The sequence below is a fragment of the Mustela nigripes genome, chromosome 5 (genome assembly GCF_022355385.1).
Source record: "Mustela nigripes isolate SB6536 chromosome 5, MUSNIG.SB6536, whole genome shotgun sequence".
NCBI lineage: Eukaryota > Metazoa > Chordata > Mammalia > Carnivora > Mustelidae > Mustela > Mustela nigripes.
In genome coordinates, this window is record NC_081561.1 from 75,925,577 (window position 1) to 75,931,427 (window position 5,851).

Below are 5,851 nucleotides of genomic sequence, written 5' to 3' on the forward strand. Positions count from 1 at the left end.
AAGAACCCAAATACATGGAGACTAAACAGTATCCTTCTAAAGAATGTATATTTTATTTTTGATTTGTTTACTAATTTATTTAACCTCTTTCTTATTGCTGGATATTCAGTTTTTCCCCAAACTTATCTCTACTACTAAATGATGTCCTCATGTATCTCTTTGTTAATATGTTTTCTTATATAGGCGAATGATGATTTCCTTATGCTATATCTCAAGAAATATATAAAAATGTCCATTTTCTGCACATTCTTGCCAAATCAGAGTAGTATAATTTATATTATTGGTAAGTGAAAAATAAATATTTTGTGTTTCTTTGCTATCCAGTTAGGTTGAATTTAAAATATATCTATTACTCATTTATACTTCTTCCTTTGTGAGTTTATTGTATGTCAGACAACTTCTACAGGGACCTAAGAACTCCCCAGAGCATACCTGAAAATACCCCTCCACTGATCTGCTAAGCCTGTCCTGCCCAAGAGAACAAGAAGCATTTTAATTTTGATAGATTTTTTTTCACTTCCCTGTGACTTGGTCTGTGCTTACCCTTCTGCCTGCAATATTCTTCCTTCTATAGTGAAAACTTATCCTTGAATTCCAAGGTCAGCTCAGTTGTCTGTTCTCTCACCATATTCTGTGGATACTGTCATCTCATGTTATCATTGAATGTCTGGTTATAGGGTGAGTGACCTTGTGTACATGTCTGGAATAGATTGTGAGCTGTTTCATGCAGGGGCCACATCTCATTCCTCCCTATACCTGCCCCCCCAACCTTGATTTATTAGCTTAGTGCCTTGCACATATCAGGTGTGTGGTGCATATTAAGTTTATATTTACAGGCGCACCTGTCTGGCTCAGTCAGTAGAGCATGTGACTCTTGATCTTGGGGCTGTGAGTTGGAGCTCCACATTAGGAATAGAGATTTCTCAAAAAAAATCTTTAAAAAATTATATTTACAAATAAGAGATGAAGGTAAATATAAGTAAAACTTAATTTGGCATTTTGTAAACTCTCTTAAGTGAGATGAGACTGTGCTCAATATAGAAAAGGATGATTTGACAAGAATATATTCAAACTTTAGTTCAGTACAAGACTGCTTCTAAATGGCCCATACAAATAAAATATAAGAGACATTGGGGCGCCCGGGTGGTTCAGGTGGTTAAGCATCTGCCTTTGGCTCAGGTCATGATTCTGGGGTCCTGGAATCAAATCCTGTGTTGGGCTCCCCACTCAGTGAGACTACTTCTCCCTCTCACTCTGCTCTCCCCCAACTCATGCTTGCTTTCTCTCATGCTCTTTATTTTTCTCTCTCAAATAAATAAAATGTTAAATAAATATATATGTCAGATATATGTCATATATATCATATAGATATATATGACACACATCAGTGTAACTTACACATTTACAGTGTTTTTTGTTTTTTGTTTTTTGTTTTCCCGTATCTTTGCTAGATATTGAGCATAAGGAGTAGGCAGAGTATCTATGTACATGTATTTATGATTTCTCACTGTGGGTCCTGGTGAGGCAGTAATATTCACTGCTTTAGAAAGCTTTGAATTCTTTTCAAAACAGTGGCTGCTGGAGATGCCAGATGTTGACATCTATAGAGTTGATGTCTTCAATTCATCTAGTAAATATTTTACAAAACAAGAAAGACCATCACTTTACCTTCCTCACCACTGTCCTACTACACACATGCACACAGATATGGTCAAGCCAGCTGAAATCATTGCCTGAGGGACAGGAGAGTTTTTCCTCCTGTTTTATCATAAGTATATTTAGGGCAGCCAAGGAGGTTGTTAAAATAGTATAATATTTGTATCTTATGAGATAGATACCTGTTGATTTAAAAGTACATAATATTTGGGGCGCCTGGGTGGCTCAGTGGGTTAAGCCTCTGCCTTCGGCTCAGGTCATGATCCCAGGGTCCGGGGGTCGAGCCCCGCATTGGGCTCTCTGCTCTGTGGAGAGCCTGCTTCCTCCTCTCTCTCTGCCTGCCTCTCTGTCTACTTGTGATCTCTGTCTGTCAAATAAATAAAAAATCTTAAAAAAAATATAAAAGTACATAATATTCTAACACATCGGCTGACTAGGAAGAAGACTTTCCTCTGAGGCCCAAGTTTGGCATATTAAATACTAACTTTCTCTTTTATTTCCCAAATGTTCTGAACCCATTTTTCTTTCCTGAATCTGATAATGTTGGATCACTTTTGAAAAAGTTTTTATTTTTTATTAACATATAGTGTATTATTAGCCAGAGATATTATTATATTATTAATATATTATATTAATATATTATTAGCCAGAGGGATACAGGTCTGTGAATCACCAGCATTACACACTTCACAGCACTCACCATAGCACTTACCCTCTCCAATGTCCACAACCCAATCATTCTCTTCCTAGACCTCTCCTCCAGCAACCCTCAGTTTGTTCTGTGAGATTAAGAATCTCTTATGGTTTTTCTCCTTCCCAATCCCATCTTGTTTCAGTTTTTCCTTTTCTACCCCCCAAATCCCCTACATTGCCTTTCAAATTCCTCATATCAGGGAGATCATATGATAATTGTCTTTTTCAGATTGACTTATTTCACTCAGCATAATACCCTCTAGTTCCATCCATGTTGTTGCAAATGGCAAGATTTCATTTCTTTTGATGGCTGCATAGTATTCCATTGTATACATATACCACATCTTCTTTATCCATTCATCTGATGATGGACATCTAGGTTCTTTCCATAGTTTGGCTATTGTGGACATTGCTGCTATAATCATTTGGGTGCACATGCCCCTTCGGATCACTACATTTGTATCTTTAGGGTAAATACCCAGTAGTACAATTGCTGGGTCATAGGGTAACACTATTTTCAACTTTTTGAGGAACCTCCATATTTTTTTCCAGGGTGGCTGCACCAGTTTGCATTCCCAGCAAAGATGTAGGAGGGTTCCCCTTTCTCCACATCCTCTCCAGCATCTGTCATTTCCTGACTTGTTAATTTTAGCCATTCTGACTGGTGTTAGGTGGTATCTTATTGTGGTTTTGATTTGTATTTCCCTGATGCCAAGTGATGCACTTTTTCATGTGTCTGTTGGCCATCTGGATGTCTTCTTTGCAGAAATGTCTGTTCATGTCCTCTTCCCATTTCTTGAATGGATTATTTGTTCTTCAGGTGTTGAGTTTGATAAGGTCTTTATACATTTTGGATAATAGCCCTTTATCTGATATGTTGTTTGCAAATATCTTCTCCCATTCTGTCAGTTGTCTTTTGATTTTGTTAACTGTTTCCTTTGCTGTGCAAAAGCTTTTGATCTTGATGAAATCCCAATAGTTCATTTTTGCCCTTGCTTCCCTTGCCTTTGGCGATGTTTCTAGGAAGAAGTTGCTGTAGCTGAGGTCAATGAGGTTGCTGCCTGTGTTCTCCTCAAGGATTTTGATGGATTCCTTTCTCACACTGAGATATTTCATCCCTTTTAGTGTGTGGTATAAGGAAATGGTCCAGTTTCTTTCTTCTGCATGTCTCTGCCCAATTTTCCCATCACCATTTGTTGAAGATACTGTCTTTTTTACATTGGAAATTCTTTCCTGCTTTGTCAAAGATTAGTTGACCATAAAGTTAAGAGTCTATTTCTTGGCTCTCTATTCTGTTCCATTGATCTATGTGTCAGTTTTTGTGCCAGTACCATACTGTCTTGATGATGGCAGCTTTGTAAGAGAGCTTGAAGTCTGGAATTGTGAGGCCAACAACTTTGGCTTTCTTTTTTAATATTCCTATGGATCATTGAGGTCTTTTCTGGTTCCATATAAGTTTTAGGATTATCTGTTCCATTTCTTTGAAAAAATAAAGATGGTATTTTGATAGGGATTGCATTAAATGTGTAGATTACTTTAGGTAGCATAGATATTTTCACAATATTTGTTCTTATGTTGGATCACATTTTTAAAAGATGTGCAAGTGAAGCAGTTGAATAAAGCAGAACAATGGATAATTTCCCCTCATCCTTCAAGGATTTTTCCTGGCAAAACAAAATGTATGTGATGTGGAGATTGTTTCTCCAAAAAATCCTGGGCCAGATTATACTGGTGAAAAGACTACAAATGCTTCTACTGGGTTGAGCTTGTTAACACTTTCAAGTAAAGTGTCTTATAAGTAGCTTAGTTATCTGAAAGGTATTGTAAATGCTATGCTATAAACACATAAATAACACTTATTCTATAAACATTTGCAAATGCTATAAACATTTTTTTCCCTACCTAAACTTTATTTTACTTTCTGCTTCTACTCACCAGATCCCTGATCCTCCCCCTTTTCTCTGAGATTTGAAAACTTTTAAGGGTTTCTTTCTTTTCTTTCTTTTTTTTTTTTTTTAAGATTTATTTATTTACGAGAGAGAGAGAGAGAGAGAGAGCATGTGTGCTTGAGAGTGGGGGAGGAGTAGGAGGAGAGAGAGAGAGAGAAAATTCTCAAGCAGATTTCCTACTGAGCTTGGAGCCCAGTGCAGAGCTTGATCCCAGTACACTGAGATCATGACCTGAGCTGAAATCAAGAGTTGGACATGCAACCGACTGGGCCACCCAGATGCCACTTAACGATTTTTGCTTCTTAACTATGTCAGCTATATAAGAAAATTGTCAGCACATAAATTTTAAGTGAAACTTCTTGGAATGAGATCTTCCAGGGAGAACATAAAGAGAATGATCTGAGGACAAAAAATGGAGCTTTGGAGCACATGGACCCTTAAGAGGTGAACAGAAAAAGAAGTTGAAAAACAATCTGAGGGGTTTGAAGTGGTGGGGGGTGGGAGGTTGGGGGAACCAGGTGGAGGGCACGGATTGCATGGAGCACTGGGTGTGGTGCAAAAATAATGAATACTGTTGTGCTGAAAATAAATAAAAGAAAAAAAGAAAAAGAAAAAGAAGTTGAGAAATCTAAGTTGGAATGGATAGAAAGTTAGGACAAAAATCAAGTTTATAGAAAGCAAGGGGAGAATTCTAATAAAAAGAAAGTAGTGATTACTGCTAAGAGCATTTTAATCAATTTTCTGGTTTAGTCTTTGCTTCAAAATTAAGCTAGTGAGTTTATCAATGTATTTTTATGAGAACTAACAATTTTCTCTGCTTAGAAATGCCAAAGAATTAGATTTTTTCCTGAGTTCTTATAATGTGAACTACTTCTAATCCTAACTGATATGTGATAAATATACAACCCAGGCCAACACGAGGGGAGTGTATAGAGATGGATTATTAGAAATATGCAATATTTCCTTAGCTTTCACTTTTATCTGCTATTTTTTTAAAGAGTTTATTTATTTATTTGACAGACAGAGATCACGAGAGAGAGAGAGAGAGGGAAGCAGGCTCTCCGATGAGCAGAGAGCCCAATGTGGGCCTTGATCCCAGGACCCTGGGATCATGACCTGAGCCAAAGGCAGAGGCTTTAACCCTCTGAGTCACCCAGGCACCACTTAAGTACTATTTTGAGACTTGACTCTATTCAGTGTCTTTCTTACTTATAGCTGGGAATTATGCTAGGTAACAAACATGTGTTCCTTAACACATTCTCAACCTCCGCGGATAGCCATGGCCTCTAGCCCTTACATCCCCCATACCATTGTTCTTGAGGTATCTGTCACTGCCGGCACTGTTAGCTGTGCAGTGTATCACGTTCCTCATGGAGCTGGGGAACAACTGATACTGGTCCTGCATGGTCCTTCGGCTCAGGTCATGATCCCAGGGTCCTGGGGTCGAACCCCACATCAGGCTCTCTGCTCAGCAAGGAGACTGCTTCCTCCTCTCTCTCTGTCTACCTCTCTGCCTACTTGTGATCTCTGTCTGTCAAATAAATAAATAAAAT